This window comes from Macrobrachium rosenbergii, chromosome 4 (assembly GCF_040412425.1).
Source record: "Macrobrachium rosenbergii isolate ZJJX-2024 chromosome 4, ASM4041242v1, whole genome shotgun sequence".
Taxonomy (NCBI): Eukaryota; Metazoa; Arthropoda; class Malacostraca; order Decapoda; family Palaemonidae; genus Macrobrachium; species Macrobrachium rosenbergii.
This window is the reverse complement of record NC_089744.1, coordinates 43800135-43809098: the sequence shown is the minus strand read 5'-3', so window position 1 is coordinate 43809098 and position 8964 is coordinate 43800135. Positions and strand designations below refer to the sequence as shown.

General features: G+C 38.2%; 1 protein-coding gene across 10 annotated transcripts in view; it reads left to right on the top strand.

Annotated features, from left to right (window-relative positions):
• Positions 1-8964, top strand: part of LOC136833650 (delta(24)-sterol reductase-like) — a 234321-nt gene that overhangs the window by 204999 nt on the left and 20358 nt on the right. The gene's annotated exons all lie outside the window — the stretch shown is intronic.

Sequence of the window (8964 nt, the reverse complement as noted above, 5' to 3'; positions counted from 1 at the left end):
CCCTTTGGTGAATTGCAGACAAGTGCCACTTCCTTGGGTACGCCATCCAAAGGATGGCCAGCACTACCATACTGAGAGGAGGTGAACATGATCCTGACCTCTTGATGCAGGACACTGCAGTCATGTTGTCTAGAACCAACAAAATGTGTGTCTCTTTTGGAGGTTTTTGAGTTTTTTTGAGAGAGCTAAAAGACAGCCATCAGTTCCAGGATATTGATGTGACAATTCGAGTAGCTGACCACCTCCCTGCCACCTGATGATCGTCCTAATGTCCTCCCCAACCTGTCAACGAGGTGTCTATATATATTATCACTCTTACAGATGGAGTAATCAGGGTGACTTGCTTTGACAGAGACTCCTTCTGGGTCCAAGGCCGAAGTATCTCCCCAACTTTTTTATTCTTTTGATGAGGTCGGTCTGGCATCTTTTTTTCTTGCATACAATAGCCAGAACTTGTTCACATTTTTTAGTTGCAATCTGAGTATTGGATCTATTACTGATCCAAACTGCAGCAGGTCCATCCTATCATACATTCTGATTGCCGTCTGGAAACTCTGGGCTGTGCAAGGAACATTTTGCAGTCTTTCTTCATTCTGTTCAGAGTATTGATAGGGAGACACAACTGGCCGTGAAGAGTGTTCCAACACAGTCCCAGCCACTGAAAATGTCTGCTGGGCATGAGGTGGGATTTTTTCCAATTTATTAGAAAACCTTTTGACTGAAGTCTATTGACCACTGCTCTTAGGTTTCTTAAACACACTTTTATTGTGGGCCCCCAAATTAACCAGTCAGACAACTGGTTAATCATGTATGTATCTTTCCTTATCCAGAACCCTAGGAAGGGGCGGAAGGGAACGGCGATCGGGATTTGCCAATATGCATCTTTCAGATCTATACAAGCTGTCCAGGTCCCTTATGGAATGATTGAATGATTGGTATAGCTGGTTCACTTAAGGTAGATTCTTGGGCCTACGAGACGTTTGTTTGACGACCTCTGATTGGCTGGTACCGGGAGGTAGGCGGCTTGCTCACTGTCTCATTTTTGTCTGTAGCTCAGAAAACTAGCATTATGTTTATATTTCTTCATTTATCTCACGTTTTGCACAAGATAGGAAAGTTTCAGTCATACCATAGGATTCAGTATTAATTGTACAACTAAATCATGATTTTCTGAAATCAATAAGATAAAACACAAAGGAATTACAATGAGTAAAAGTGAAGAGAGAAGTATTTAATTCTTTATACTGTACCTGTTTTTACTTATTATCGGATTTTGCATCATTCACCCGATCAAAATAAAATAAATCTTGTGTTTTCATACAATAAATTCACCCTGAATACTCTGGTGCTTTCAGATTTTAGATGTGTGTTATATGTGAAAAGAAAATGAATAATATGTTTTATTATGTTGCATCCGTACTTGACTCAGTTTGCCAAGGGACAGTGGTGATGATGATCTGCAAGACAACGCGTTGGTCCTCTCATCCGTTGACAGTTGCCAATTAGCGATGTGAGAAGCTTGCAGTTTCGACAATATTTGCCGTATTATTATGTCATTACATTTTCTGTAAATAAATGCATAAAATTCCCATTATGACTGTCTAACATTTTCACTCCAGTATCATATATGTCCGTATGTCTGGGCATATCTAATAAAAAAAAAAATAATCAGATGGATGCATCTGGATGTGCTGGCTTCAATTTAGACATTGCCAATAGATTTTATGGTAAGAATAAAAAATTTACTTTTGTTCATTGAATGGTCATATAAAAACCAGAGAAACATTCGGCCATAATAATGAACTCATCATTATGTAGGCCTGTTTTTTATCATGTAGCCTACAGTATGTATGCAAATTTCTCACCTAGACTAAAGTGAACCCAGCACATCCAGATGCATCCATCTGATTACTTATTTTCTTATCAGATGTGTCCAGACATACGGACATATATGATACTGGAGTGAAAATGTTCGACAGTCATAATGGGAATTCTATGCATCTATTTACAAAAAATGTAATGACATAATAATACGGCAAATATTGTCGAAACTGCAAGCTTCTCATATCACTAACTGGCAACTGTCAACGGCACCCCAAAGCTCTTGCTGTTTGCAGATCACCGTCTCTCGGCACTACTGCCAAACTGAGTCAAGAACGGATGCAACAGAGTAAGGCATAATCTTCATTAATTCTTCACATATAACATGCATCTAAAATCTGAAAGCACCAGAGTATTCAGGGTGAATTTATTGTATGAAAACACAAGAATTATTTTATTTTGATCGTGGGAAAGATGCAAAATCCGATAAGCAAAAACAGGTATAAAGGATTAAATACTTCTCTCTTCACTTTTACTCATTGTAATTCCTTTGTGTTTAATCTTATTGATTTCAGGAAATCACGATTTAGTTGTACAATTAATACCCAACCCTATGGTTTGACCAAAACTTTCCCATCTTGCGCAAAACGTGAGATAAATGAAGAAATATAAACATATTGCTAGTTTTCTGAGCTACAGACATAAAAATGAGACAGTGAGCAAGCCGCCTACCTCCCGGTACCAGCCAATCAGAGGTCGCCAAACAAACGTCTCGTAGGCCCAAGAATCTACCTTCAGTGAACCAGCTATAGTCATCCAAAACTTTTTGCAAACAATGTGCTTGTTTAATGTTGATAGGTCGAGGAGCACTCTTCATTTGAAGGAATCCTTTTTGGGAACACTGAAGAAACGTGCTTGATGGCGAATATACACATTTCTCTATGGTTCCCTTTAACAGGGCCTTCTGCACGTAATCTTTCAGAGAGGGGTCTGGTTTTTGAAGGAACCCCTTTAAAGGAGGAAGGATGAGACTATTTCCACCCCAGCCTGTTGAAAATAATGCTGTGTCCCCAAGGGGAAGACTCATTGCCTGTGGTGTCATCTAAGCTGACCTCCGACCATACATTTCCTGTTGGGATCCACCTCTTCATCTGCCTCTGCCCTTGATAGGCATTACAGGTGTTGATTTTCTTTTTCCCCTGTAGGAGTGTCTTTGGACCCTGTGAAAAAGATATCCTTGCTCTTGTTATCCCTTTGTAGGGAGTTGTCCCTTCTGACCACCTAACTGTTTTTGAGGGAAATTTTGGGGGTGACTGAAGGCTTATGTGGTTTTTGGTCATAGCAAGCCTTTTGTGGGTTGGGTAAAGTTTTGAGTTTTTTGTTTCCTGAATTTCCTTTTTCCAAGGAGAGCATACACTGTACAATTCTGTTGGCAGGCTTACCTGTTAAGTTGAGCCAAACAGACTCCTCAGACAGGTCCTTACAGAATGGGTTAGAGTGTAATAATGAAGTCACACTGGGGAGTGACTTACTGGAGCCCTCCAGTGTTTAAATTCACGCTTTTATGCGCCTTTCTAGAGTGTCATAGAGTGCTCCCCATAGGGTTCTCATAAAACTTGGCCACAACAGCAAAAATTGTTCTGGAATCTTCTGGCCTTTTGGTAGCAACTTCCAGCAAGGTAGTAGCGGTTACAATGCTAAGGAGGCAGATCCTAGCATGAAATTCTGCTGAGACTGTCCCCTCTGAGATTCTTCTCATAGGGGTCCCAACCTGTAAAGTAGCTATATCTACAGGAAGCTTTTTCCTTTCAAAAGGGCGTTGAAGCATTGCCCATTCCTTGGTGGAATTATTTGAAACTGGGATGTCTGTGGCAAATGACTTTAATTCTGCCATTGTCTCTCGTTTTCTAGTCACTACAGAATTCTGAAAATCTGCCTTCACATGATTAACTATTTTAAAAGTGAAGGGACAGAAAGCTGGGGGTACTCAAAGAGCAATTTGGGTCTTATTCAAAATAGCAATAGAGGTCCATTTTCTGTTAACCTGGTAAAAGGTGTCTTCTGTAGCTTTTAAAGCTATAGACACAGGTAGGAGAACTGTTTACTTTAGTGGTTTAAATATCTGCTGAAGGTGGTACTAGGCACCATTCTATATTAGGGAATGCTGCCCTGTCTAAATTTTACATGTACAACTTCAATCATGGTTTTTCTCTCATTAATTTGACCCCGTTGAGAGAGATAATGCACATTGAGGCATCTCGCCAAGGATTATCAGTGTCATCAGGGTTGAATATTGGAGCCCCTATTATGTTTTGATCTGAAGTTTTGTCCAAGCCGGCCATTTTGTTGTTTCTAGTCGGAATTCTAACATCAAACCCTGTTTGGGCAGAATTTGTATCCATTCTCTCTTTTGTGGATACAGGATGAAGTATTTTTTACACCTTGGGGTGTACAGGACTTAACCTAATTTCCTTTTTGGAATCGTGTATCATGTCCCTTATGTATTGCCGTTCTGTGGCAAGGACATTTTTTATGTTAATCTTAATTTCCTTACGGAATTGATCAAATGTCGCAAACTGTGTATCCCTTTTGGGGGAGCTTGCACAATCTGACTGAGCTTCTATAACTGCCTGTTAACCAAGGGCCAGAAGTCCTGGGTGAATTATTATACCCCTCCGAGAATGTAGTGATTTCAGTCGGGGTTAGGTAGATCCTAGTATCCCTTTTGAGGGAAAGATCCTCTTCAGCATCCTCCCATGATTAGCTAAAATTTGTGTCCTTGATCCTTCTGGGTTCAGCAGGCCCGTTTCAGTGGCAATGTCCACTTCATGTCCATTAATAGGGACGTCACCCTCATTTAAAAATATTCCTCCACTTCCTCCACGGGGTTAACCTGGGAGGTACTGGGGGACTGATGTTTCTGGGTTTTGACCCAAACATAGAACTTGTTCTGAAAAAAGGGTACAGTAAATATCTGCTGCCGGAGTTCTGCTGGAAAGATATAATTCCCCTCCCCCTTCCTCACCCCCTACTGAACCCTAGGACTCATTGAGACAGCTTAAAACGAGCTGTTTCGTCCTTAAAACTTGCTACCAGGAGCATACTACAAATTTTGCACATATCTGGTGACCAACCAAATTTTCCTTGTTTTTTGTAAGGACTATGCTCATGGCAGGTGGTATGGGTCATACCCTCTGATAAAAAGTGAACCAAGCAATTTGCTGTGGAACACTTCACCTGAGGGTTCTGCATAATGGCAGCCCTGTAGTGATATAAAACTAGTTTTTACTAGAAACTAGTTAGTACTAATTGTCTGTAATCCTTATATAGATAATATACTCAATATTACAGGCTATGTAATATTGTAGCTGTACTATATTTTATTTACCAAATTGTTGGCTAACTTGATGACAAGTGTGTAGCTGTACTATATTTTATTTACCAAATTGTTATATGTGTTGAATATCTATACAGGTATTAGCTTAAAAACAACACGATACTTGTTAATTTCGACACTAGTATATAGCTGTATTACTATACCGTACACTGTTAGTCCTTTTGCAAGGGGTATGTGAAATTTAAATTTTGAATGTAATGCCATTCAGGCTAACTGCTATAAACTAATTTGTTTATTCAATCCAGGCTACTGTTTTATATGGATTAGGTTAATGCTTCTAGCATAATTTACCTTTAGGCAAAGAATAGAGGATTTCTTAAAGGGTTCTCACTTAACCTATTCTAGGCCACTGCCTAGTCTAGGCCTATTTAAATCACACTTAAGGATATAAACTATACAGAAAAGAACCCTCTTATAATCTAGTTTGTTTTATCTGGCCACTGCTTTGTTTAATGTAAACTACTGTTTAGGCTGATAATAGGATATTCCCTAAAGGGGTTCCTACTTAACCTAGTTAGGCTACTGCCTGGTCTAGGTTTATATCACCTTTAAGGATACAGGCTACATAAGAACCCTACTAATATGTAGCCTCCTTAACAATAGGCTACTGAGCCGTAAAGCTAAGTTACCATTTTATCTATCCTAGGTTACTGTTTATAACTTGGTCTAAACAATAATAGGATATTTCTTAAAATGTTCTCATTTAACCTAGTACAGAGTATTGCCTAATCTAGATTATTTAGATCACCTTTAAATATATAGGCTATATAAAACAGAAACTCACTGATATGTAGCCTTATAGCTAGGCTACCATTTTGTTTAGCCCAGGTTATTGTTTTTTATCTAATCCAAGGCTACCTAGTCTAAGTTACTACTTAGGCCAACAATAGGGTATTTCTTAAATGTTCTCACTTAACCTGGTATAGGGCACTGCCTAATCCAGATTATTTAGATCACTCCTAAATGTATAGGGTACAGTATATAAAACAGAAACCCCTTAGTATATAACCTTATAGTTAGGCTGCCATTTTATCTAGTCCAGATTATTGTTTTTATCTAATCCCAGGATATCTGGTCTAAGATACTAATTAGGCCAATGATAGGATATTTCATAAAGGTTTCTTACTTACTCTAATCTAGGCTACTGCAGAATCCAGGTTATTTAATTCACACTTAAAAGTATGGGTTACATAAAACAAAATTACCTCAATATGTAGCCTTAAAGCTAGGCTACCATTTCATCTAGCCAGGATTACTGTTCTAGTCCTAGGCTACCTGGTCTAAGCTAACGCTTAGTCCAATAATGGGATGTTTTGTAAAGGGTTATCACTTAACCTAACAGAAGGTACTGCCTAATCCGATTATGTAGACCATGCTTAAGTGTATAGGCTATATAAAAAAGAAAAATTTTACTAATAAGTATCCTAACAGCTAGGCCACCGTTTTATCTTGCCCAGATTATTGTTATTATCTAATCCCAGGGTCCTTGGTCTAAGGTTCTTACTTGAATTTAGGTTACTACCTAATCCACGTTATTTAGTTCACACTTAAGGGTATGTAATCCTAGGGAGCCGCTGAAAGTCCGTGGGACCCCACTTTTGGCGCCAAAAAATCGCTATAGAAAACTCGCCCTTTTTAAATAGCTCCTGTTATGCTTCATGGCGGTAATGAAAAGCGTGTTTTTGGTGGCATTTCCCAAAGGAAAAGCAACAGAAAAGCTAATAAAACGGTAAGGGGGACTGTGTTGGGAACCGGGTTTTGGGTGGGGAGAAGCTAAAGCTGGGTTATAGGCTACAGACAATATCCACTATTTATCCAGTCCAGTCTGATCTAGGCTGCTGCCTAGATTATTGTAAACACTGTATAATCTGAAAGGATTCTCTATATTAATGATAAAATTGTGGAACATTTCTTTTAGTTAAAACATCTAACTGAAATGATAAATTTGTTAAACAATTTGCACTTTTCTCAAGTAACAATCTGCAATTACGACTCACTGCCAGCCATGTGTTAGCAAGAAAAGCTGAGTTTTCAGCTTTTATACAAATTAACTACCAATGACAAAAGTTTAAAACCATAACTGGGACTTAAAACTAAGCACTTAACTTGCTTCTTTTGGTGTTTCCATAATTATTGAATTTTGGAGCACTGATGAGGCATGAATCCGTTCTAAATTGACCAAAGAAAGGTAGTGGCTTCCTGGTCTTGCCAGTTTGTTGTCGAAAATATGCAATAATCACTTCCTCTTCTAGCAGGTTTGACGAAGGAAAGAAACTGGGCACAGCTTTGCTGTAAGATAAGGGAAAGAGTTCTCTTGTCTCTGAGTCCATTCCATACTCCATCATGTGTTAGTGTTTATCGTTATGACACAATACCTGGCCACAAGACCGACTAAAAGAGAATTCTTTGATATTAGTTTGATTACCATGGAGCTCTGACAGACCCAAAGAAGGGAACTCCTTAAGGACGAAACAAACGACTACGCTATATTATACATACATATATAGATAATTTTTTTATAACGTGACAGCTAGTACTTAAACAAACAACTACGCTATATTATACATACATGTACAGTATAGATAATTTTTTTATAACGTGTCAACTAGTAATTAAAACAAAGAAATGCTTAATTAGTAGTAACGAAGATCCTTGCCACCAAATCTGTATTTTAAGACATGCATTTATCTTATCTTCAGGTGAAGGTTGCATTGTTGAAGGAGGCTCTTTTAATATTGAGGTTAGGAAATGGGCAATTCATCTGGCTTTTGAAGTCCACCTACCCAGTAGTTTTTCCTTTAGAAACTTTTTGAAGGCATAAAAGTTAAGGATTCTAAAATCTTTTGTAAATTTTCCTTAACAGGCATAATCTTGTTCCAAGCCATGTAAGGAAGTTATGTTCTGCACCTACAGAATACTGTACTGAAGAACTAATCATTCAAAAGGAATCAACATATAAACGGGAGTGATAACATTTTCATTGTAAAAATTGTTTGGCATATCAGTCTAGCCAGTTTAATCCAGTAATCAAGATACATCAAAGGGAAGGAAACAATTTTCATAATCTTGAAAGAAAACCATCAGGGATAACTTGATGCTCAGCCACTTTCCATTCTTTTTGAGCTGTTTTGCTAACAGTCATTCAAGGAGATATGAAAAGGTCCTCCTCATTTCAGGTGCCACAGTATGATACAAGCTGATCTTTCTGGAAAGGCTTATTTACTGGTACAAGAAAGAACGAAATATAAAACATTAAGGCACCTTGCATTAACTGCATTTTGATTCCCATACATATTGTCCACTATAAAGATGAAACTTTTCATCAAGTAAGAGCTGTTAGGCAGTTTAATTGGATATGACTGATACAGTGTATTTACAGTATATGCTTATCTGTAGTTCCAGCCATATAAAAAAACTTAGGCTTCTGGAACTTTTAAATCTCATGAGAGAGATGATAAGTAGTATGTCAAGATTTCAAGTGTCCATAACAGTGACTAAAGTTTAGAAATATGTGGGTTTCATTGTCACATTCTCAGAAACAACTTAGGGCCAGTGGCATTATATGATTAGCTGGGAATTTCATAAAACTTCATCCCTGAAAAAAAAAACACACACACACACACACTCTCTCTCTCTGAAGGAACCATCTCAAAGAGATAGCCATAGTAAGACTTTCTTAATTTACCAATAAGATGGCCTCATGACATACAGTAGGTTTTTGCTTCATAAAACAATGTGACATATGC